The sequence below is a fragment of the Rhipicephalus microplus genome, unplaced genomic scaffold (assembly GCF_043290135.1).
Source record: "Rhipicephalus microplus isolate Deutch F79 unplaced genomic scaffold, USDA_Rmic scaffold_13, whole genome shotgun sequence".
Classification (NCBI taxonomy): Eukaryota; Metazoa; Arthropoda; class Arachnida; order Ixodida; family Ixodidae; genus Rhipicephalus; species Rhipicephalus microplus.
The window spans coordinates 12,000,015-12,027,270 of record NW_027464586.1 but is presented as its reverse complement, the minus strand read 5'-3'; the positions used below and the strand labels follow the sequence as shown (position 1 = coordinate 12,027,270).

Sequence of the window (27,256 nt, the reverse complement as noted above, 5' to 3'; positions counted from 1 at the left end):
ATTTTCAGCAGGAAATCCGAGCTCTATAAAGTTATAAATGAATGCACAGTGACATATATAGTACAAAAGAATAACGCAGGCTAGTCTGTGTTGTCAGTCACCACTGTTCGCCCTTTTCCAGAATGAATACAACTTCTGCAGATGACCAGGTGCTAAAGTCTGTCACACGGAAAATGTGTCATTCACAAGGAATGACAATAACTGTCATTTTACTTGCATGCTGTCACACGAAAACAAATTAAGCAAGCAAAGCATAACTTCAAGGGCTCGTTTTTTGGTAGAAACAATAATAATGAGAACTAAATTCAATGTGAATGAACTTGTCAATATTAACGAAACTGTTCTCATTAACATTGGCAAAGAGAAATGTCATTTTACAATATCGACCATGAGCTTAGCTCTCCTGAGCACCGAAGAAAGAAATGAAAATCTATGAAAACTAATTGCATGTAGCCTAAAAATAATTTTTTATTGATAGTATATGTGCTCCTACAATATAGATACAGCTATACACAACTTGCCACAGCTTCACGACAGAAACGAGGTAGGGGCAGAGGGAGTGGTCAGAAAAATAATTAAGTATGAGAGCACAACTGATATGTACAAACACATAATGGTGCTTATCATTGATGCACGGATGGTCGTGTATAGAGCTGGGTCGTTTTGAGATCTTCAAAAGCATTGTTTCAGACCACCATGCAGATTACGCTTCAATTGTAGTGCTACATAAGACACAACTTATGGACCAGCTTTAATGAATAAGAAGATTATAGGTTAAACAAATGCTTTAAAATATATCATATCATGGCTGCATGGACGCATACAAGCTATGTAAAGCGCAATAAAGTGAGGACGCATGAGCTTCTCTTGATGCTTCAGTTCTACATAGATGCTTCAACTGTGCTGCAAAGAAATTTAACCAATGTCTGTGTGTGCAACATTGTCCATTTAAACTATCTATATGTATATATAAAATTCCTACTGCGAGTTAAGCTACATAGCACTCCATAACTCTTCCTTTTATTAAGGGCAATTTTTTAAACAATCAACTTTATTTATTTTCTGTCTGATGACTTCGTGCCCGCAATTCTTGGTTTGGCTCGATCACAATTGTGCAGCCCTTATTTTAGAGGAATCAAAAAACATCAACCAAAATTTGGAACTGCTTCTCGGTGATATTGCCTTCCCTCAACTGCCACAGCTTGAGAGGAGTCATATAGCAAGTCTCGCGCATACCTAGGGCCTACCCTTGAAGAAACTGGTCCGGCTGTGAAATGCTCAGTTTTTTCTCAAATAAATTTTTTCGTTTGAGTTTTCTCACTTCTCGAGTCCCTTCACAATCAAGCAGACCCATTGTTCCCCTTAGTCCTTAATTTTGTTATATTATGAAATAAATAAAAAAATTAATAATGAAATTAAATATACCAATAACTGTTGCGCAAAAAACACAGTCCCACAAACGTACTTAAACGCAATATTGCTTTTATTTTGTTTTATAACCTAAGGCATTAGAAAAGATAGCAGTACAATAAAAACGTTGAAAAAAAAACAAAAAAAATTAAACTTTGCGGGACTCGAACCAGCGCCACTTAGTTGTGCTCGTGCACGTGAACCGAGTGCGTTAGCTTGCTGAGCTATTCGCGCTGAAGTTAGCGCGTGGGTTTAAGTTATGTATATAAATTTGCTCTTTACACGCTATGTGTTGGCATATTTATGTACGATATGCGATCGTATCTATTGTTGTGTGCATAAGTTTTGGGATTGTATATACGTCACATGCTTTTCGCATGTCTTTCAACTATAGATTGCTGCCCCGCCGCGGATGAAAACAAGTATTTTTACACCCACACACAAGCTTGAGCAGTTGAAGGTTGTTTCCCGGGGCTCTCTTGCGATTGAGTCGGCCACCACAGGGAATTAGAGTGATACGCCATTAATCCCTGCATCTAGCTGTATTCCACTTAGTAGCTCTATCGCTTGATGACAAATCGAGCGCGGGGCACGACGCTATTGCGCACGACCATGCCTCGCGTAGTGGCGACATCAGCTGATTGCGCTGGCCCGCTTGCTTCGATTTGCTTCAGAGCAAAGAAATGTCATACCTTGAAAGATTGCGTACTGCACTATGTCAAAATGTTACTGCTTTGTAGCCATCCTATGATTCATTGAGAATTGATAACTCTGATATCACTACTGTAGAGCTTTGCGTCGGCGACACGCACCGAACGTGAAACCGCACTACGTCTGCCGTAGAAGCAGTAGGAGGCTGTCGTCTGCTAGAACAAAAACAAAACAAAAACCTGCGAAAATATTCATAAGTTGTAACTTGTTTTTTGAATAACCGCTTATCACTTTTAAAGTTATTTCGCTAGATAACATACATTTTTTTTTCAGTTTATAGCAGCGACAGTTGTTTTTTTTTCCTCACACAGATATCCAAGCCAAATCCATTCACATCTAAAGCCACATGTTGTTTGTCTTTGTCTCCGTGGGTAGCTCTCTCCTGTGTTCGCGCTGCTACACACGAGAGCACGAAATGTTAAATTTACGCAAGGAAGCGCCGTTCCTCGTTCGTGTGATGTGCTAAGATTGCGCCCTATTCCCGCGGTTGTTCGAGTGTGGATCAAGTGCGAGTCGTCCAAGGAATCGGCGGGTTGGGCGGGCGCTCGAAGGACTCCGAGGTGACGGCTGACGCCTGTGGTTGCTTCCCTCAGGACAGTGTGAAAGAAACTAAAGGTAAGGGGGACACTTTTTTATGTAGACCAAATATGCCACTCAGTGCAAGTGTGTGTTGCTGCACTCGAACGAGGCGTCGTGAAACGGTAACCTTACGCGCCTTTGCGAGTGCGGTTGCCGATTCGCTTTGACAACGCTAACGCTAGCAGAGCCATGGCGCATCGGCGCGGCCTTACTGGAGCTCATTCGAGACAACTGCGGCAACATGCATGTGTATGGTGATCGATTTTTTCATATGTGCAGTGTAGTGAGCAAGACGCACACGGCGCTTGCTACGTTGTTGATTAAACGAAGCCTGCAGTGCCATTTGATGAAAAGCAGCATTTTGTTTACGTTCGCGGGCGATACAATTCGTAACTTGGCTCGATTCACCTAGCCAACCGCCTAAGTGGGTTGATTAGCATACGTTCACGGTAGAGCGTTATTATGCCCCTAAACAGTGGCGTGTGCTTGTTAAAAGATATAATGTGTGTGCCTAGTGTAGAGAGAGAGGTGTTCGTGCAATCTGCATATGTACCTGCAAGACGCTTTAGCTTGTAACTAATAATGTACCGGCCAGCACCTACATTGTACGCCTGACTTTGAAGAAAACTTGCATGCACAATGTGAGATTTTGTAATCTGCCAGAGTTGCTTTTTATAAAATAATACACTGCCAGCATGTTCAAAATATGTTTCGCTGCTGTGTGGCAGGGGTGCGGTTATCACGCTGTTGTGTAGTTGCTGATGCAAGCACTTATAGTTTTGATGCGTTAATATTTCTCATCTAACTCATCAGGTGTTTGGCTGTTTCAGCACAAACAAGGCAAAGAGAGAAGGAAGACGGGTAATGACAGGACGAGTGCCGACTTTTGTTTGCAGGAGAATACCCATGTTGGTTTATTTATTGTAACAGCCTTTCTGTGTTGCTTTTTTGCCCAATTTATGCAACAACACAGTTGTCAGCAATATGAGAGAGAACACTGAAATTAGCTTTTAAAGATCATGGTGACTAAATGCCTAGTAATTCACAGCACAAAGTAACAACAAAAGACATCAGTATGATTAATGTGGACGAGTACAGTCGTGCATCTAGAAAATATATTGTGCAAAATGTTGCCTAAGTAAGAAACTTCTCTATGTTTGCAAATAGTGTGACGTCACTTCGAGCGCCGTGCCAGCCATTCCCTCCCTCTGTGCAAGGGCTGGTTGGCAAGGAAGTTGTTTGTGATGTTCCTGATAGACCACTGAGATGTATGCGATTCTAAACCTGTAGCCTAATATATACGTAATCTTTTGCGCAGTTACATCGCTGCATCTGACACCTACAACTTATTTGCATATTTACATTGCTCCCTTAGGACCTAACACACAAACTTGTTTGCATTGTCACTTCATGAATATCGAGCGGTAAAGGTACTGAGTATATGTGAAACAAGAATCTCTGCTTATTACATGAAGACATATGAGGCCTTCGATAAAACGAGTTATACCTTTATTGGGCTTGCGTACTCGTCGGGGCGATTCATACATGCAGCTTCAGCAAATGGTATCTTCTAGCCCGGTGACCATGCAATTTTTTTCTGCACATAGCGCAAACATCGAGATGTACCCACTCGCAGATGGTCGTGTCAAGTGCATATTTACCTTGACTAAAATGTCGAATCAAGTTTTTTCATCGACCGGTCCTTGCCATAAGTTCTAACGTCTTCGCAAATAAGACACATTGTTATTGACACTGCACACACCACACACAATATTCTCAGTTGAACCAATATTCTCAATACCTTTCAATGCACACTACATGCCGCAATCAACAGTGCACATTTTTGAAGACTATGCCACTGTTCCTCGCACAGGCCACCACGTGTGTTCACTTCTTCAAGATAAACAGACAGCGTGTCAAATATTTTACCACACAGCTAGATGTTTGCTGACACATACTACAGCTAATGTTGACATTGTACGTGAAGTGTAAGCTTTGAAAAATTAAAACTTGCCCCAAACACCGCACGACTGTACCGGGCTGAGCCACCAGCGGGAGTGTTTTTCCAGCCACACTTTTTACATGTGCCAGTGACATCATGCTGTGACGTACCTCGGTAGGGGCCTATCGCTGCATACTTTATGGGAATGAGGGTCCTGTTAGTGAAAGCAGGCATTGTTGATTTCGTAACTTGTTCATTCCCAACTGGACCTTCATTTGCACGAGTTGTCTGACTGATATTCAGGCGAACTTTTGTGCAATAAATTATACAGTTGGCAGTCTGTGCTTGCTCCATACTGTTGTTACTGGTGTTTCTTGTTGTTACTTTGCACTGCTCATTACTGCTCACCTACAGAAACTAGCCTATCTTGCTGCTGTTTTGGACAAGATGCAGCTGGCAAGTGCGATAGTGTTCATAACTCTAAATTCTCAAGCAAATATTATCGTTTCATATTCAGTTAGTTGCATTCATATCAGTACATTATAAGAAATCATTGATTAAACATTAATCCGTGTTCCTTCACATAATGCTCACAACTTTTATATCAAATTGTATGGTGTTTATAAAAAACATGGGTTTTAGCTAAACTTCATGCTCTTTTCTTGAACAGCTGACAAAACGCTATTGGATGCTTACTTGCCATGAATTGGCCTGTGTTTGAAATACATTGCAATTCTTCACCGGACTGCCAGTACACTTCACATTGGGGGAACATTTATTAACCGTGGATTGATTAATTAAGAACGGAAAGAAAGAAGCGGCAGGCCGGGATACTTGATATTGGCATCCGTTTTGCTACCCAGCACATTATCATGCAAACTTCCTATAGAGTGGTTATGCGTCTTGCATGTGTGTCTGTAAACCAAGAACTTTGGGTAGAACTATAATTTTCTTACAAATGGTTGCAGGACTGTGGAGGCTGTAGGGCTGCTTAGGAATGGTGGAATCCCTGGACATGTGTTCAACCTTGCTGCATCAGCTCCTTGGTGTTTTCACGGCATCTTTACAGATGTGTTGGGTGAGTAAAGCAAGCAGGTTTCAACACAAGAAAAAGTATAATATGGCAGCACCTCTTGTGCGTGCCTTACATCCCAAGTATATCAAATATTTATCTTGCACCTTGTGGCCTGTAATTTTTAAAGAGACACTTCTTTTTGCTTTATATTTGAGTCTTGATGCTTCGACAGCAATGTATTTGTGTTTGACAGCAAGTGCTCTTGAACAAATAACTGATCTCAATAATGACAAAACACCCTTCATACTTGGTCCTTAGCATAAGCTAGCACATACCTGTAGCAGATTCAATTATTCATTTTTTGCTGGGATGATAATGGGCAAGTAGCAAAGGCAAGTTCAGAATGGAGTGGTCGGTGACGTCTGTTTAGGCTCTGCCATATTGCTTTGCAACCAGAGTTACTTGTGGCCACATATACAATGAAGCCACATGACGTGCATTCTAAATGAGATTACCATATCACATTTCGCTGCATCTCAATGTGTGCCAAACAAATGCAGATATCATTAGCTTGCCACTATAAAGGGATACTAAACCAACACAAGGTTGAAATTTAGTCGTGGTGTTGCAGCTGTGTATGACTCTACAATGGATGCATAGCCGTGATAATTTGTCTATATGTTGTCGCAATAGTATTGTTACACACATTGTACGATACAAAAGAGGTCCTCGCTTATTTCGCTTTTTTTCGCAATGCTTCTTTCTTGTCTCTTCTTGCCATGTGCTCCTCCTCACTGTACAAGGAGCAAGAGTAGTGGGCACACAAACACGTATTTAAAAAAAATGCTGTAAGGTGAGCACTGAGAAGCTGAACACTTCCGAAAGGCTCAAAGAGGTAAAGGTATTGTTTCTAGCTACTTTTTGGGCACCCACAGCTAGTTGTGCTGCTGCAGTTAAAAAATGAGTTAAATGTTAAAAATTAATTGAAGGTGGTTTGGCACCCATAATTGCAGTTACATACAGAACTAGGTTTCAATGCGTAAGCAAAATCTGTTCACTCTAAATCAATCCTAATGATATCTGAAATTCAGGAAATATTCACAGAAAAGCTCAGGAAAAGGCTAAGTGGTTGCCCCTTGAACGTGAAGGAGATACCCTTCTTCTGAAAGGTCAATAGACAGTCTAGTAGTCTCGATATTACATGCACTATAAAATATTCTGGTGTGGTGCTTTTCATGCATGTTATAATGAGAGGGGTTTTTAATAGAACTGTTGTAACTTTGCCCTGCGTTGCTGAAATTGTTCACATAGTTATAATACATGAATCACTTTATGCCTTTTGATTTTATGCAAATGGTTTGCTTACCGAGTCGGTTTAACTTGATTTTGATAAAAACATATATGCTCTAAACTTTTTTTTATTATACAGCAGGTTTATTTTTAAAATACGCGACCATTGATGTGAACACAGTTGGTGGCGTGCTTGATTAATCCTTCACTATCACCACTCTAACTACACCTGCTACAGTGCATAGTGTGACAAAAGTAATGGTACTTAACATTACTGGCAGCATACACTTTATGTCTCAAAATGTGTTAAAAAGCCTGGTAAAAATGTGTGTACGTTTTTTTTTTCGCTCCAACTAAATATTCGGGTCTACTCAAAATAGCTTCCGCTCTTTTAAGGTCCTCAAACTATTAGGTGTTCAAAAGAAGTATCAATGCCATATGCTTTCTTTGTCAGCCTATTCACCACTCTAACAATGAGAATTACCCGACAACATTACCCAGTAAAATATAGGGATGTTATAAAAAGTAATGTCAATTCAATTGTCAAGAAACGTTGCCAAGTTACGTTTTTGTTCACTTTTCTTTTCATAATTTTGTTAAAGTTACTTTTGATAACATCTCCTAGAGTTTGTTTGGCATCATTTTCTACTAGTTCTCATTATAATATGTTCAACAAAGACAACAAACCCTTAAATTTGTAGTTCTTTCCTTTACTCATGAATCTGATACAGTGAATCTCGGTAATCTTAGCGGTGTGTGACTTGTTTTTTTTTTTTGATCAGTTGTGCATGTGTTCAAGTACATGCATTTAGGTGGGAGGGTGAACCATTGCCACCTCCTGTGACTAGCAGATTTTCTGAGAACTGACAGATGCATAATGCTGCCAAAGAAGTATAGGGATATTGGAAGTAATCGTAACGTAATTGATATCGTAATGTAATTGCCAGTAGGCAAAAAAAAGGTGTCCCACACTCGCCATAATGGTAACAAGCAGCGCTGACTTACTCTTCCATGTATAAATGCACATATATACCGTACAAAATGGAAGAGGGATAGCCGCCATGGTAGCTAAGTTGATAGAGCATCGGACATGTTATTCGAAGTTCGCAGGCTCGGTCCCTGTACAGAGCAGGTTATCTTTTTTTCCTTCTACTTTTCTTTCTTCACAATTACAACACTTCTATTCTTCTTGAAGACTTTCTGGTGTAAAAAAGGTACCTTATATTCTGAAGAGGCAAACAGAATCTGCCAGTGCACGAGTTAGCTCTTGTAGTGGTTACAAGTAAGATATGTTTTGAAGAATAAATCATTCTGCCACTTGCCTAAAGAATGGCTACAGGACATGGCACTGGATGCACTTTGTTATTTTTGAATCAAGCTATCTTGTATTCTATTTTTATAAATTACATGGGATACACATGACGGTATCACACACTTTAATGCCACAAAGATTATGCAGCAAACAATGTTATAAATGCGAAATTGCATAAGGATAAGGTGAAAACAGCACCCTCAACGAGAATGTACAGGGAGCACAGGGTGCAGGCGTCATTCCTTCTGCCCGTGCTTTTCAAGTGCGAGCTGTTTTCACCTCGTTCTGACCAACTAACTAAATTGAGATGTGTTGTTATAGTGCAAGAAGATGCTCCACGGGAAACTAGGTTTGTCTCAAACTCGTGTGTGTCTTTCAATCTATATGGTGCCCAGTTCAAGAGTTCATGCAGACCAGATCGTGTAAAACAGGACCGTGTAAAATGGACCGTGTAAATAAAATAAAATGGACCGTGTAAATAAACAGGATCGTGTAAAATGTCGTTTTCGTGTGCAACTGTAGTTGTGGTTGTGCTGAATGACCTTTCTTTATATACACTACATAACAAACTTGCTCCTTTAGAGTCGAGTGCATCTTCGGATCGATTGTAAATGTTTGCATATGCGAGGCCTTAAGTTTTATAAGAAATTGCTCAGTGTGCCACGAGGAAATGTGTGTTCAGCGAAAATTTGCATATCATTATATACAACTCTTAAAGCCTCGTCTACAACTTTGTGCAGGTTGACCTTGAGCAGAAAACGAGGAGCAGCGGCAGCCCCCAGAAATGAGCAAGCACCCTCCAAGCTCCCGAAGCTCTCTTCGACAGGAACATCATGGTCACTGTGTGGCATTGAAAGCCATTGCAAGGAGTGCCTTATCAGTACACTGTGCTGCTCTTTCATCGCAGAAGACGAAGTTGACCACTCCAGAGGAACTTCACGTTGTGTATTGTGAGTGCTTCAGTGGTTTTGTTTTTGTCCAGCCAGCAGTTAAGAAATCATGTGTCAGATTCAGCCGGGATGGCTAGAGGCAGTCGGGCAGGCATGTTTGGACATTTGTCTAGCCAAGTAGTGCCAATTTTCGCACTGTCCTGTTGGAGTTACTGCCACAATCACAGAAGCTACGCCACCTCTCTAAATGTACAGATGTGTCGGGGAAGATTAGCTGCATTAGGTTTTTCTATAACTGATAGCTGCCAACATTCTTCATTATATAGGAGTTTTGTTCCTCACTTATGGGTGTAAAGTCCTCCACAGAAAAAATGCAACACTTCTACTTCCAGAAGGCTCCAAGGCCCTACTTGTAGGTTTTTTCGGCTTGTATCATAAGCACCTCGTTTGGGTGTACATGAACATTTTATAAACATGTACAGCGAAAAGTTTGGGTGGCCGGTCGTTTTGTCGTTATCATGTTCCTCGCAGTATTCTTAAGCATGTTGTGCATTACGTTGTCAATCTGGTTCATGTGCATAGAAGACATTACAAAGTTTTAGGCTACAGTATAAAAAGCCTGGAAGCAAGCTATCAATAATTTTTTAACAGAGTTGCTTAATCTCATACATGATACATCACTAAACTTTCGTGGGTATTCATCAATGTAAGCTCGTCTTAGTGTTATCCAAAATGAAGATGTGAGTCGACAGATGGAAACATCTAGTAATCAGGGTGAACAGTGGAAGTGCCTCAGACAGGCTGGCCGATGTTGCGAAAGGAGGACCTAATTTTTAGAAGTCACCTTGTCATCCTTGGCGTGTTAGTTTAAATAAGGTCAGTAATGACATCATCTTTTGGTGTAGGCGTGTGTGCCTGTTGGAAATGTTTGTCTGAAAAAAAAAACCTATAACGCAGAAGAGTGCAGCTCTTGCTTCTTTTCAAGTTAGGTTGCGCTGATACAAAGTGTTCTCCTGTCGGAGGTTGGGGGTAAGGGAAGCAAAAAAAGATAAATGATAGAAAAGAAGAAAAAAGAAGAAAGAAAAGGGGGATGAAGTAAAAGTAGTGCTACACTGCTCCTACTTTGTATTCCCCCCTTTTTTTCTTTTTTTCTCTTGTTTTCTTTTTTCACCCTTTTTGTTACATTTGCATTGTCCCATCTAATGCATGAATCAATGACACATGGCTTTGCTATAGCAAAGATGGCTATGTGGTGTTGGATTGAACAGCGCATTGTACTTCATTCAGTTAATTACAGACTGATCAGTCTTGCAATAAGTGCTTCCTGTCTATCACCACACATGTTCAAATGAAAAGTTTGTGCTTGGCTCTTAGTATGCTGGTATATAGCTTGTGTCTTGGACTACTCAAAATGAATGTTGTTTTGCTGCTGTTTATGGTAATGAATTTATCTAACATGAAAATATCTTGCCTTGCAAACTTTGTCGGACCTGCCTTTCTTTTTCTTTCCTATGCAGGCATTGTATGTGAGGGAGGCAGTAACAGAGAGGTGATAGCTTGAGCTTCGGAAGAATAAATGCTGGCAGTGAAGCAATTACACATCAAACATCCCAGCCATTTTGCCAACCGTACTAAATGTGTTTTGAATAAAAAATATTGTGCTCGGTTACTGTATTGAAAACAGCAAAATGCTAAAATATATCGCAGAGAACAAAATATTAGGCCACGTTGGTGCCTTCTGGACTTCCCAGGATGTCGTCTGGGTATTGTTTGTGAAAAGTAAAAAGTGTTTCAAAAATACTGCCTCTTTTACACCAAATTCGGTGTAGGGTTAAGTAAAGGTGTGTAGTGCATGAAGCTTAGTAATATTAGTGCGATTCTTTTGCCAGATCAAAAGCAAGGAAGCAGTTCTCTTTATATGGCAAGTTATATGATTACACTTTGTCTTAAAGTAGAAATGAATTTTTGAAGTTTTCTTATGATGGCTGTTTTCTGCATTTGATATACGACAGCTTCCATTCCGAAGTTCTCCATGGCCCTCAATAGGAGACTTCAAAAATCATTTTCCTCATTTAAACAAAAATTGTAGTGATAACACTTGCCATATAACAAGAACTGTTTATTTGCTTTCAACTTACACATAAAAGTAATATTCAATTAGACAAACACACAGCTCAAGTTGCATCTCAATGTGGACAAAAACGATTATATAGTGATATTTGTAATCTGGACCTAACATTATTTTTTTTCGTGAAATATAACTTCTGTGCAGTGAGTATTTGTGGCTCAAATATTCATACAAAGTGCAGTATTGCCATACAAGAAATGCAAACGATAAACAGTTTGGCTGAATTCTTCAAAGCCTATGTAGCGGAAAAATTGCACTAATGTTACTCGGCTTCAAATACTTTAAGAAGCACCTTTACTTAATATGTGAATCAAATTTGATATGGCAAGAAAAAGCGGTACTTCGAAATTTTTCTCACAAATAACACCCGCACAACATTCTGCGAAATTCTGATGGTACCCACGTGACCACTACTTTTCCCTCTTCAAAACATTTCTGCAAATAGCTATTTTCAGAAGAGTAAATTACCATCATTTTTTTAAACTATACATCTGTGATGGTTGCCAGGCAGTATGGTTTGTATATTTGGTGTAGAATAGCCCAGTGCGAAAAACAACAAATGTCTGAGCATCCTTTGACGCTCGGGCAATTTCGAAAGCATTTGTTTGTTAGCAGCAATTCAGTTAAGCCCTTGTCTTTATGCTTAGGCCCAGAAACAAAACACAAGTAATCAAAGTAGTCCTAAGAGTCATGCAGTCTCGCTGTTCCAAGGCTTGTGGAGCCTAATTTAGTGCAAGCTTCACCATTTTTTAAAAATTCACCATTTCTTGCAAACAACGTGAATGGCCAATTGCTTTTACTCGAGATCTAGGATGTCCATTTGATCTTTGCAAGATGCAGCAGATAGCTGCATAGTTTCTGCATTATGCTAATTTCCGTAAGCTGCTTATCGGGTAATTTAGCATGATATGGCACTTTCCGTAAGCTGCGGATGTCCGCAACTTTCTGCACGATATGGCGCGTTCCGTAAGCTGCGGATGTCCGCATCTTTTCGCATGATATGGCGCTTTCCGTAAGCAGCGGATGTTCGCATCTTTCCGCATGATGCGGCTTTCCGTAGTCCAATAATTGCGTATGTACGGATCCGTATATGCGGAACGTTTCAGTAGGGTAACGATACAAGACGCACCATCTGGCTAGTTCATGCCGTTTTGTGTGCTTTCACAATATTTCTTTTGTACTCGCAACAAAACAACACTATCTCCTTAGATGACATCATTTTTGGTGGTTTCGCGACGCTACATAGCTTAAACCTCAACCCAACCTAACCTTCGCACTTCTATCATTAGAAAACATTTTACTCGCTACTTTACAATGCTTTGTGCAACACTACGATGGTTTCATGCGCTTTCACATTAGATATCGCAGTTTCCGACTTGTAATGTATAAAACACTGCATCTCGATAGCTGACATTCTTCAATGCGGTTTTATGACGCTTTATAACTTAACCTGACCTAACATTCGCACTTGTTTCTAAAAACGCTGTTACACTGTTTCATTCACAATTACGATACTTGCATGACCTCACAGTTCTTCACCAACTTAGTACAGTACAGAACGCTGTATCTCGCCAAATGACATCATTCTTTAAGGTTTCACGATGCTTGCATGCGCTTTCACGAGAACATCACAATATAGAAGTTTGGCAGTTGTAACGGTACAAGACGCAGTATCTGGCTAGTTCACGCCGTTTTGTGTGCTTTGACAATATTTCACAGATCGCAGTTTCGTACTCGCAACAAAACAGCACTACCTCGTCTTATGACGCCGTTTTTGGTGGTTTCACCACGCTACCTACCTTAAACTAACATAACTCAACCTAACCTAACCTTCGCACTTCTAGCGTTAGAAAAAGTTTTACTTGCTACTTTACAATGCTTTCTGCAACATAACGACGGTTTCATGCGCTTTCACATTAAATATCGCAGTTCCCGTATGGTAACGCTGAAGAACACTGCATCTCAAAAGCTGACGTTGTTTATTGCGGTTTTATGACGCTTTATAACTTAACCTATCCTAACGTTCGCACTTGTTTCTAAAAACGCTCTGTCACACTGTTTCGTTCACAATTACGATATTTGCATGACCTCACAGTTTTTCACACACTTAGTACAGTACAAAACGCTGTATCTCGCTAAGTGACATCATTCTTTAAGGTTTCACGATGCTTGCATGCGCTTTCACTAGAATATCACAATATAGCAGTTTCGCACTTGTAACGGTACAAGACGCAGTATCTGGCTAGTTCACGCAGTTTTGTGTGCTTTCACAATATTTCACATATTGCAGTTTTGTACTCGCCACAAAACAACACTATCTCGTTGGATGACGTCATTTTTGGTGGTTTCACGACGCTACCTAGCTTAAACCTCAACCTAACCTAACTTCGCACTTCTAACGTTAGAAAACGATTTACTCGCTACTTTACAATGCATTCTGCAACATTACGATGGTTTCATGCGCTTTCACATTAGATATCACAGTTTCCAACTTGTAATGTATAAAACACTGCATCTCAATAGCTAACATTGTTCAATGCGGTTTTATGGCGCTTTATAACTTAACCTAACCTAACATTCGCACTTGTTTCTAAAAACGCTCCGTTACACTGTTTCGTTCAGAATTACGATATTCGCATGACCTAGCAGTTTTTCACCGACTTAGTACAGAACAGAACGCTGTATCTCGCTAAATGACATCGTTCTTTAAGGTTTCACGATGCTTGCATGCGCTTTCACGAGAATGTCACAATATAGAAGTTTCGCACTTGTAACGGTTCAAGACGCAGTATCTGGCTAGTTCACGCCGTTTTGTGTGCTTCCAAAATATTTCAGATATCGCAGTTTCGTACTCGCAACAAAACAACACTGTCTTGTTATATGACGTCGTTTTTGGTGGTATCACGACGCTACCTAGCTCAAACTAACATAACTTAACCTAACCCAACCATCGCACTTGTAGCGTTAGAAAACAATTTACTCGCTAGCTTACAATGATTTCTGCAACATTACAATGGTTTCATGCGCTTTCACATTAGATATCGCAGTTTCCGACTTGTAATGTATAAAACATTGCATCTCAATAGCTGACATTGTTCAATGCGGTTTTAGGACGCTTCATAACTTAACCTAACAAGACCTTCGCACTTGTATCTCAAAACGCTATGTTACGCTGTCTCGTTCACAATTACGATATTTGCATGACCTAGCAGTTTTTCACCAACTTAGTACTGTACTCAACGCTGTATCTCGCTAAATGACATCGTTATTTAGGGTTTCACGATAGTTGCATGCGCTTTCACGAGAATATCACAATATAGCACTTTCGCACATGTAAAGGGACAAGACGCAGCATCTGGCTAGTTCACGCCGTTTTCTGTGCTTTAACATTATTTCACAAATTTCAGTTTCGTACTCGCAACAAAACAACACTATCTCGGTAGATGACATCATTTTTGGTGGTTTCACGACGCTACCTAGCTTAAACTAACGTAACTCAACCTAACACAACCATCGCACTTGTAGCGTTAGAAAAGGTTTTACTCGCTAGTTTACAATGATTTCTGCAACATTACAATGGTTTCATGCGCTTTCACATTAGATATCGGAGTTTCCGACTTGCAATCTATAAAACATTGCATCTCAATAGCTCACATTGGTCAATGCGGTTTTAGGACGCTTTATAACTTCACTTAACCTAACCTTCGCACTTGTTTCTAAAAACGCTCTGTTACACTGTTTCGTTCACAATTGCGATATTTGCATGACCTCACAGTTTTTCACCAACTTAGTACAGTACAGAACGCTGTATCTCGCAAAATGACATCGTTCTTTAGGGTTTCACGATGCTTGCATGCGCTTTCAAGAGAATATCACAATATAGAAGTTTCGCACTAGTAACGGTTCAAGACGCAGTATCTGGCTAGTTCACGCCGTTTTGTGAGCTTTCAAAATATTTCACATATCGCAGTTTAGTACTCGCAACAAAACAACACTGTCTTGTTATATGACGTCATTTTTGGTGGTTTCACGACGCTACTTAGCTTAAACTAGCATAACTCAACCTAACCTAACCTTCGCAGTTCTAGCGTTAAAAAACGTTTTACTCGCTACTTTACAATGCTTTCTGCAACATTACGACGGTTTCATGTGCTTTCACATTAGATATCGCAGTTTTCTACTTTTATAGGTGAAGAACACTGCATCTCAATAGCCGACATTGTTTAATGCGGTCTTATGACGCTTCATAACTTAACCTAACCTGACCTTCGCACTTGTATCTCAAAATGCTCTGTTACGCTGTCTCGTTCACAATTATGGCATTTTCATTACCTCACAGTTTTTCACAAACTTAGTACAGGAGTCAACGCTGTATCTCGCTAAATGACATCGTTATTTAGGGTTTCACGATAGTTGCATGCGCTTTCACGAGAATATCACAATATAGCACTTTCGCACATGTAACTGGACAAGACGCAGCATCTGGCTAGTTCACGCCGTTTTCTGTGCTTTAACATTATTTCACAAATTTCAGTTTCGTACTCGCAACAAAACAACACTATCTCGCTAGATGACATCATTTTTGGTGGTTTCACGACGCTACCTAGCGCAAACCTCAACCTAACCTAACTGCACTTCTATCGTTAGAAAACAATTTACTCGCTACTTTACAGTGCTTTGTGCGACACTACGATTGTTTCATGCGCTTTCACATTAGATATCGCAGTTTCCTACTTGTAATGTATAAAACACTGCATCTCAATAACTGACATTGTTTTATGCGGTTTTATGACGCTTTATAACTTAATTTAACCTAATATTTGCACTTGTTTCTAAAAACGCTCTGTTACACATTTTCATTCACAATTACAATATTTGCCTGAACTCACAGTTTTTCACCAACTTAGTACAGTACAAAACGCTGTATCTCGCCAAATGACATCATTCTTTAAGGTTTCACGATGCTTGCATGCGCTTTCACGAGAACATCACAATATAGAAGGATCGCACTTGTAACGATACAAGACGCAGTATCTGGCAAGTTCACGCCGTTTTGTGTGCTTTCGCAATATTTCACATATTTCAGTTTCGTACTCGCAACAAAACAACACTATCTCGCTAGATGACATCATTTTTGGTGGTTTCACGACGCTACCTAGCGCAAACCTCAACCTAACCTAACCTTAGCACTTCTATCGTTAGAAAACAATTTACTCGCTACTTTACAGTGCTTTGTGCGACACTACGATGGTTTCATGCGCTTTCACATTAGATATCGCAGTTTCCGACTTGTATTGTATAAAACAATGCATCTCAATAGCTGACTTTGTTTAATGCGGTTTTATGACGCTTTCTAACTTAACCTAACCAAACATTCGCACTTGTATTTGAAAACGCTCTGTTACACCAGTTCGTTCACAATTACGATATTTGCATGACCTCACAGTTTTTCACCAACTTAGTGCAGTACAGAACGCTGTATCTCGCTAAGTGACATCGTTCTTTAAGGTTTCATGATGCTTGCATGAGCTTTCACGAGAATCCCACAATACAAAAGTTTCGCACTTGTAACGATACAAGACACAGTATCTGGATAGTTCGCGCCGTTTTTTGTGCTTTCACAATATTTCACAAATCGCAGTTTCGTACTCGCGACAAAACGCTATCTCGTTATATATCGTCGTTTTTGGTAGTTTTGCGATGCTACCTAGCTTAAACTAACATAACTCAACCTATCCTAACCTTCGCACTTCTAGCGTTAGAAAATGTTTTACTCGCTATTTACAATGCTTTCTGCAACATTACGATGGTTTCATGCGCTTTCACATTAGATATCGGAGTTCCCGTATGGTAATGGTGAAAAACACTGCATCTCAATAGCTGACATTGTTTATTGTGGTTTTATGACGCCTCATAACTTAACCTAACCTAACTGTCGCACTTGTATCCAAAAACGCTCTGTTACACTGTTTCTTTCACAATTACGATATTTGCAAGACCTCACAGTTTTTCACCAACTTAGTGCAGTACAGAACGCTGGATCTCGCTGAATGACATCATTCTTTAAGGTTTCACGATGCTTGCATGCGCAATCACGAGAATATCACAATATAGAAATTTCGCACTTGTAACGGTTCAAGACGCAGTATCTGGCTAGTTCACGCCGTTTTGTGTGCTTTCACAATATTTCACCTATCGCAGTGTTTGTATTCGCAACAAAACAACACTATCTCGTTATATGACATCATTTTTGGTGGTTTCGCGACGCTACATAGCTTAAACCTCAACCTAACCTAACTTCGCACTTCTATCATTAGAAAACGTTTTACTCGCTACTTTACAATGCTTTGTGCAACACTACGATGGTTTCATGCGCTTTCACATTAGATATCGCAGTTTCCGACTTGTAATGTATAAAACACCGCATCTCGATAGCTGACATTGTTTAATGCGGTTTTATGACGCTTTATAACTTAACCTGACCTAACATTCGCACTTGTTTCTAAAAACGCTCTGTTACACTGTTTCATTCACAATTACGATACTTGCATGACCTCACAGTTTTTCACCGACTTAGTACAGTACAGAATGCTGTATCTCGCCGAATGACATCATTCTTTAAGGTTTCACGATGCTTGCATGCGCTTTCACGAGAACATCACAATATAGAAGTTTCGCAGTTGTAACGGTACAAGACGCAGTATCTGGCTAGTTCACGCCGTTTTGTGTGCTTTGACAATATTTCACAGATCACACTTTCGTGCTCGCAACAAAACAACACTACCTCGTCTTATGACGTCGTTTTTGGTGGTTTCACGACGCTACCTACCTTAAACTAACATAACTCAACCTAACCTAACCTTCGCACTTCTAGCGTTAGAAAAAGTTTTACTTGCTACTTTACAATGCTTTCTGCAACATAACGACGGTTTAATGCGCTTTCACAGTAGATATCGTAGTTCCCGCATGGTAACGTTGAAGAACACTGCATCTCAAAAGCTGACGTTGTTTATTGCGGTTTTATGACGCTTTATAACTTAACCTATCCTAACGTTCGCACTTGTTTCTAAAAACGCTCTGTCACACTGTTTCGTTCACAATTACGATATTTGCATGACCTCACAGTTTTTCACACACTTAGTACAGTACTCAACGCTGTATCTCGCTAAATGACATCGTTATTTAGGGTTTCACGATAGTTGCATGCGCTTTTACGAGAATATCACAATATAGCACTTTCGCACATGTAACGGGACAAGACGCAGCATCTGGCTAGTTCACGCCGTTTTCTGTGCTTTAACATTATTTCACGAATTTCAGTTTCGTACTCGCAACAAAACAACACTATCTCGGTAGATGACATCATTTTTGGTGGTTTCACGACGCTACCTAGCTTAAAATAACGTAACTCAACCTAACACAACCATCGCACTTGTAGCGTTAGAAAAGGTTTTACTCGCTAGTTTACAATGATTTCTGCAACATTACAATGGTTTCATGCGCTTTCACATTAGATATCGAAGTTTCCGACTTGCAATGTATAAAACATTGCATCTCAATAGCTCACATTGGTCAATGCGGCTTTAGGACGCTTTATAACTTCACTTAACCTAACCTTCGCACTTGTTTCTAAAAACGCTCTGTTACACTGTTTCGTTCACAATTGCGATATTTGCATGACCTCACAGTTTTTCACCAACTTAGTACAGTACAGAACGCTGTATCTCGCTAAATGACATCGTTCTTTAGGGTTTCACGATGCTTGCATGCGCTTTCAAGAGAATATCACAATATAGAAGTTTCGCACTAGTAACGGTTCAAGACGCAGTATCTGGCTAGTTCACGCCGTTTTGTGAGCTTTCAAAATATTTCACATATCGCAGTTTCGCACTCGCAACAAAACAACACTGTCTTGTTATATGACGTCGTTTTTGGTGGTTTCACGACGCTACCTAGCTTAAACTAGCATACTCAACCTAACCTAACCTTCGCAGTTCTAGCGTTAAAAAACGTTTTACTCGCTACTTTACAATGCTTTCTGCAACATTACGACGGTTTCATGTGCTTTCACATTAGATATCGCAGTTTTCTACTTTTATAGGTGAAGAACACTGCATCTCAATAGCCGACATTGTTTAATGCGGTCTTATGACGCTTCATAACTTAACCTAACCTGACCTTCGCACTTGTATCTCAAAATGCTCTGTTACGCTGTCTCGTTCACAATTGCGGCATTTTCATTACCTCACAGTTTTTCACCAACTTAGTACAGGACTCAACGCTGTATCTCGCCAAATGACATTCTTTAAGGTTTCACGATGCTTGCATGCGCTTTCACGAGAGCATCACAATATAGAAGGATCGCACTTGTAACGATACAAGACGCAGTATCTGGCTAGTTCACGCCGTTTTGTGTGCTTTCGCCATATTTCACATATTTCAGTTTCGTACTCGCAAGAAAACAACACTATCTCGCTAGATGACATCATTTTTGGTGGTTTCACGACGCTACCTAGCGCAAACCTCAACCTAACCTAACCTTAGCACTTCTATCGTTAGAAAACAATTTACTCGCTACTTTACAGTGCTTTGTGCGACACTACGATGGTTTCATGCGCTTTCACATTAGATATCGCAGTTTCCGACTTGTATTGTATAAAACAATGCATCTCAATAGCTGACTTTGTTTAATGCGGTTTTATGACGCTTTCTAACTTAACCTAACCAAACATTCGCACTTGTATTTGAAAACGCTCTGTTACAGCAGTTCGTTCACAATTACGATATTTGCATGACCTCACAGTTTTTCACCAACTTAGTGCAGTACAGAACGCTGGATCTCGCTGAATGACATCATTCTTTAAGGTTTCACGATGCTTGCATGCGCAATCACGAGAATATCACAATATAGAAATTTCGCACTTGTAACGGTTCAAGACGCAGTATCTGGCTAGTTCACGCCGTTTTGTGTGCTTTCACAATATTTCACCTATCGCAGTTTTTGTATTCGCAACAAAACAACACTATCTCGTTATATGACATCATTTTTGGTGGTTTCGCGACGCTACATAGCTTAAACCTCAACCTAACCTAACTTCGCACTTCTATCATTAGAAAACGTTTTACTCGCTACTTTACAATGCTTTGTGCAACACTACGATGGTTTCATGCGCTTTCACATTAGATATCGCAGTTTCCGACTTGTAATGTATAAAACACCGCATCTCGATAGCTGACACTGTTTAATGCGGTTTTATGACGCTTTATAACTTAACCTGACCTAACATTCGCACTTGTTTCTAAAAACGCTCTGTTACACTGTTTCATTCACAATTACGATACTTGCATGACCTCACAGTTTTTCACCGACTTAGTACAGTACAGAATGCTGTATCTCGCCAAATGACATCATTCTTTAAGGTTTCACGATGCTTGCATGCGCTTTCACGAGAACATCACAATATAGAAGTTTCGCAGTTGTAACGGTACAAGACGCAGTATCTGGCTAGTTCACGCCGTTTTGTGTGCTTTGACAATATTTCACAGATCGCACTTTCGTACTCGCAACAAAACAACACTACCTCGTCGTATGACGTCGTTTTTGGTGGTTTCAAGACGCTACCTACCTTAAACTAACATAACTCAACCTAACCTAACCTTCGCACTTCTAGCGTTAGAAAAAGTTTTACTTGCTACTTTACAATGCTTTCTGCAACATAACGACGGTTTCATGCGCTTTCACAGTAGATATCGCAGTTCCCGCATGGTAACGCTGAAGAACACTGCATCTCAAAAGCTGACGTTGTTTATTTCGGTTTTATGACGCTTTATAACTTAAGCTATCCTAACGTTCGCACTTCTTTCTAAAAACGCTCTGTCACACTGTTTCGTTCACAATTACGATATTTGCATGACCTCACAGTTTTTCACACACTTAGTACAGTACTCAACGCTGTATCTCGCTAAATGACATCGTTATTTAGGGTTTCACGATAGTTGCATGCGCTTTCACGAGAATATCACAATATAGCACTTTCGCACATGTAACGGGACAAGACGCAGCATCTGGCTAGTTCACGCCGTTTTCTGTGCTTTAACAATATTTCACGAATTTCAGTTTCGTACTCGCAACAAAACAACACTATCTCGGTAGATGACATCATTTTTGGTGGTTTCACGACGCTACCTAGCTTAAAATAACGTAACTCAACCTAACACAACCATCGCACTTGTAGCGTTAGAAAAGGTTTTACTCGCTAGTTTACAATGATTTCTGCAACATTACAATGGTTTCATGCGCTTTTACATTAGATATGGAAGTTTCCGACTTGCAATGTATAAAACATTGCATCTCAATAGCTGACATTGGTCAATGCGGTTTTAGGACGCTTTATAACTTAACTTAACCTAACCTTCGCACTTGTTTCTAAAAACGCTCTGTTACACTGTTTCGTTCACAATTGCGATATTTGCATGACCTCACAGTTTTTCACCAACTAAGTACAGTACAGAACGCTGTATCTCGCTAAATGACATCGTTCTTTAGGATTTCACGATGCTTGCATGCGCTTTCAAGAGAATATCACAATATAGAAGTTTCGCACTAGTAACGGTTCAAGACGCAGTATCTGGCTAGTTCACGCCGTTTTGTGAGCTTTCAAAATATTTCACATATCGCAGTTTCGTACTCGCAACAAAACAACACTGTCTTGTTATATGACGTCGTTTTTGGTGGTTTCACGACGCTACCTAGCTTAAACTAGCATAACTCAACCTAACCTAACCTTCGCAGTTCTAGCGTTAAAAAACGTTTTACTCGCTACTTTACAATGCTTTCTGCAACATTACGACGGTTTCATGTGCTTTCACATTAGATATCGCAGTTTTCTACTTTTATAGGTCAAGAACACTGCATCTCAATAGCCGACATTGTTTAATGCGGTCTTATGACGCTTCATAACTTAACCTAACCTGACCTTCGCACTTGTATCTCAAAATGCTCTGTTACGCTGTCTCGTTCACAATTGCGGCATTTTCATTACCTCACAGTTTTTCACCAACTTAGTACAGGACTCAACTCTGTATCTCGCTAAATGACATCGTTATTTAGGGTTTCACGATAGTTGCGTGCGCTTTCACGAGAACATCACAATATAGAAGGTTCGCACTTTTAACGGTACAAGACGCAGTATCTGGCTAGTTCACGCCGTTTTGTGTGCTTTCACAATATTTCACATATTTCAGTTTCGTACTCGCAGCAAAACAACACTATCTCGCTAGATGACATCATTTTTGGTGGTTTCACGACGCTACCTAGCGCAAACCTCAACCTAACGTTACCTTAGCACTTCTATCGTTAGAAAACCATTTACTCGCTACTTTACAGTGCTTTGCGCGACACTACGATGGTTTCATGCGCTTTCACATTAGATATCGCAGTTTCCGACTTGTAATGTATAAAACACTGCATCTCAATAGCTGACATTGTTTAATGCGGTTTTATGACGCTTTATAACTTAATTTAACCTAATATTCGCACTTGTTTCTAAAAACGCTCTGTTACACTGTTTCATTCACAATTACAATATTTGCATGAACTCACAGTTTTTCACCAACTTAGTACAGTACAGAACGCTGTATCTCGCCAAATGACATCATTCTTTAAGGTTTCACGATGCTTGCATGCGCTTTCACGAGAACATCACAATATAGAAGGATCGCACTTGTAACAATACAAGACGCAGTATCTGGCTAGTTCACGCCGTTTTGAGTGCTTTCGCAATATTTCACATATTTCAGTTTCGTACTCGCAACAAAACAACACTATCTCGCTAGATGACATCATTTTTGGTGGTTTCACGACGCTACCTAGCGCAAACCTCAACCTAACCTAACCTTAGCACTTCTACCGTTAGAAAACAATTTACTCGCTACTTTACAGTGCTTTGTGCGACACTATGATGGTTTCATGCGCTTTCACATTAGATATCGCAGTTTCCGACTTGTATTGTATAAAACAATGCATCTCAATAGCTAACTTTGTTTAATGTGGTTTTATGACGCTTTCTAACTTAACCTAACCAAACATTCGCACTTGTATTTGAAAACGCTCTGTTACACCGTTTCGTTCACAATTACGATATTTGCATGACCTCACAGTTTTTCACCAACATAGTGCAGTACAGAACGCTGTATCTCGCTAAGTGACATCGTTCTTTAAGGTTTCATGATGCTTGCTAAGCTTTCACGAGAATCCCACAATATAAAAGTTTCGCACTTGTAACGATACAAGACACAGTATCTGGATAGTTCACGCCGTTTTTTGTGCTTTCACAATATTTCACATATCGCAGTTTCGTACTCGCGACAAAACGCTATCTCGTTATATGACGTCGTTTTTGGTAGTTTTGCGATGCTACCTAGCTTAAACTAACATAACTCAACCTATCCTAACCTTCGCACTCCTAGCGTTAGAAAATGTTTTACTCGCTATTTTACAATGCTTTCTGAAACATTACGACGGTTTCATGCGCTTTCACATTAGATATCGCAGTTCCCGTATGGTAATGGTGAAAAACACTGCATCTCAATAGCTGACATTGTTTATTGTGGTTTTATGACGCTTCATAACTTAACCTAACCTAACTTTCGCACTTGTATCCAAAAACGCTCTGTTACACTGTTTCTTTCACAATTACGATATTTGCAAGACCTCACAGTTTTTCACCAACTTAGTGCAGTACAGAACGCTGTATCTCGCTGAATGACATCATTCTTTAAGGTTTCACGATGCTTGCATGCGCTTTCACGAGAACATCACAATATAGAAGTTTCGCATTTGTAACGGTACAAGACGCAGTATCTGGCTAGTTCACGCCGTTTTGTGTGCTTCCAAAATATTTCAGATATCGCAGTTTCGTACTCGCAACAAAACAACACTGTCTTGTTATATGACGTCGTTTTTGGTGGTATCACGACGCTACCTAGCTCAAACTAACATAACTTAACCTAACCCAACCATCGCACTTGTAGCGTTAGAAAACAATTTACTCGCTAGTTTACAATGATTTTTGCAACATTACAATGGTTTCATGCGCTTTCACATTAGATATCGCAGTTTCCGACTTGTAATGTATAAAACATTGCATCTCAATAGCTGACATTGTTCAATGCGGTTTTAGGACGCTTCATAACTTAACCTAACAAGACCTTCGCACTTGTATCTCAAAATGCTATGTTACGCTGTCTCGTTCACAATTACGATATTTGCATGACCTAGCAGTTTTTCACCAACTTAGTACTGTACTCAACGCTGTATCTCGCTAAATGACATCGTTATTTAGGGTTTCACGATAGCTGCATGCGCTTTCACGAGAATATCACAATATAGCACTTTCGCACATGTAACGGGACAAGACGCAGCATCTGGCTAGTTCACGCCGTTTTCTGTGCTTTAACATTATTTCACAAATTTCAGTTTCGTACTCGCAACAAAACAACACTATCTCGGTAGATGACATCATTTTTGGTGGTTTCACGACGCTACCTAGCTTAAACTAACATAACTCAACCTAACACAACCATCGCACTTGTAGCGTTAGAAAAGGTTTTACTCGCTAGTTTACAATGATTTCTGCAACATTACAATGGTTTCATGCGCTTTCACATTAGATATCGAAGTTTCCGACTTGCAATGTATAAAATATTGCATCTCAATAGCTCACATTGGTCAATGCGGTTTTAGGACGCTTTATAACTTCACTTAACCTAACCTTCGCACTTGTTTCTAAAAACGCTCTGTTACACTGTTTCGTTCACAATTGCAATATTTGCATGACCTCACAGTTTTTCACCAACTTAGTACAGTACAGAACGCTGTATCTCGCTAAATGACATCGTTCTTTAGGGTTTCACGATGCTTGCATGCGCTTTCAAGAGAATATCACAATATAGAAGTTTCGCACTAGTAACGGTTCAAGACGCAGTATCTGGCTAGTTCACGCCGTTTTGTGAGCTTTCAAAATATTTCACATATCGCAGTTTCGTACTCGCAACAAAACAACACTGTCTTGTTATATGACGTCGTTTTTGGTGGTTTCACGACGCTACCTAGCTTAAACTAGCATAACTCAACCTAACCTAACCTTCGCAGTTCTAGCGTTAAAAAACGTTTTACTCGCTACTTTACAATGCTTTCTGCAACATTACGACGGTTTCATGTGCTTTCACATTAGATATCGCAGTTTTCTACTTTTATAGGTGAAGAACACTGCATCTCAATAGCCGACATTGTTTAATGCGGTCTTATGACGCTTCATAACTTAACCTAACCTGACCTTCGCACTTGTATCTCAAAATGCTCTGTTACGCTGTCTCGTTCACAATTATGGCATTTTCATTACCTCACAGTTTTCACCAACTTAGTACAGGACTCAACGCTGTATCTCTCTAAATGACATCGTTATTTAGGGTTTCACGATAGTTGCATGCGCTTTCACGAGAATATCACAATATAGCACTTTCGCACATGTAACTGGACAAGACGCAGCATCTGGCTAGTTCACGCCGTTTTCTGTGCTTTAACATTATTTCACAAATTTCAGTTTCGTACTCGCAACAAAACAACACTATCTCGCTAGATGACATCATTTTTGGTGGTTTCACGACGCTACCTAGCGCAAACCTCAACCTAACCTAACCGCACTTCTATCGTTAGAAAACAATTTACTCGCTACTTTACAGTGCTTTGTGCGACACTACGATGATTTCATGCGCTTTCACATTAGATATCGCAGTTTCCGACTTGTAATGTATAAAACACTGCATCTCATTAGCTGACATTGTTTAATGCGGTTTTATTACGCTTTATAACTTAATTTAACCTAATATTCGCACTTGTTTCTAAAAACGCTCTGTTACACTGTTTCGTTCACAATTACAATATTTGCAAGAACTCACAGTTTTTCACCAACTTAGTACAGCACAGAACGCTGTATCTCGCCAAATGACATCATTCTTTAAGGTTTCACGATGCTTGCATGCGCTTTCACGAGAACATCACAATATAGAAGGTTCCCACTTGTAACGGTACAAGACGCAGTATCTGGCTAGTTCACGCCGTTTTGTGTGCTTTCACAATATTTCACATATTTCAGTTTCGTACTCGCAACAAAACAACACTATCTCGCTAGACGACATCATTTTTGGTGGTTTCACGACGCTACCTAGCGCAAACCTCAACCTAACCTAACCTTAGCACTTCTATCGTTAGAAAACAATTTACTCGCTACTTTACAGTGCTTTGTGCGACACTACGATGGTTTCATGCGCTTTCACATTAGATATCGCAGTTTCCGACTTGTAATGTATAAAACACTGCATCTCAATAACTGACATTGTTTAATGCGGTTTTATGACGCTTTCTAACTTAACCTAACCAAACATTCGCACTTGTATTTGAAAACGCTCTGTTACACCAGTTCGTTCACAATTACGATATTTGCATGACCTCACAGTTTTTCTTCAACTTAGTGCAGTACAGAACGCTGTATCTCGCTAAGTGACATCGTTCTTTAAGGTTTCATGATGCTTGCATGAGCTTTCACGAGAATCCCACAATATAAAAGTTTCGCACTTTTAACGATACAAGACACAGTATCTGGATAGTTCGCGCCGTTTTTTGTGCTTTCACAATATTTCACAAATCGCAGTTTCGTACTCACGACAAAACGCTATCTCGTTATATATCGTCGTTTTTGGTAGTTTTGCGATGATACCTAGCTTAAACTAACATAACTCAACTTATCCTAACCTTCGCACTTCTAGCGTTAGAAAATGTTTTACTCGCTATTTACAATGCTTTCTGCAACATTACGACGGTTTCATGCGTTTTCACATTAGATATCGGAGTTCACGTATGGTAATGGTGAAAAACACTGCATCTCAATAGCTGACATTGTTTATTGTGGTTTTATGACGC

General features: G+C 39.9%; 1 long non-coding RNA gene across 1 annotated transcript; it reads left to right on the top strand.

The window, feature by feature from the left end:
• Positions 1-2,199: 2,199 nt before the first annotated feature.
• Positions 2,200-27,054, top strand: LOC142784013 (uncharacterized). The gene is made up of 3 exons (XR_012888556.1): positions 2,200-2,736; positions 5,611-5,720; positions 9,000-27,054. It is a non-coding gene; the product is annotated as an uncharacterized LOC142784013 (long non-coding RNA).
• Positions 27,055-27,256: the final 202 nt, after the last annotated feature.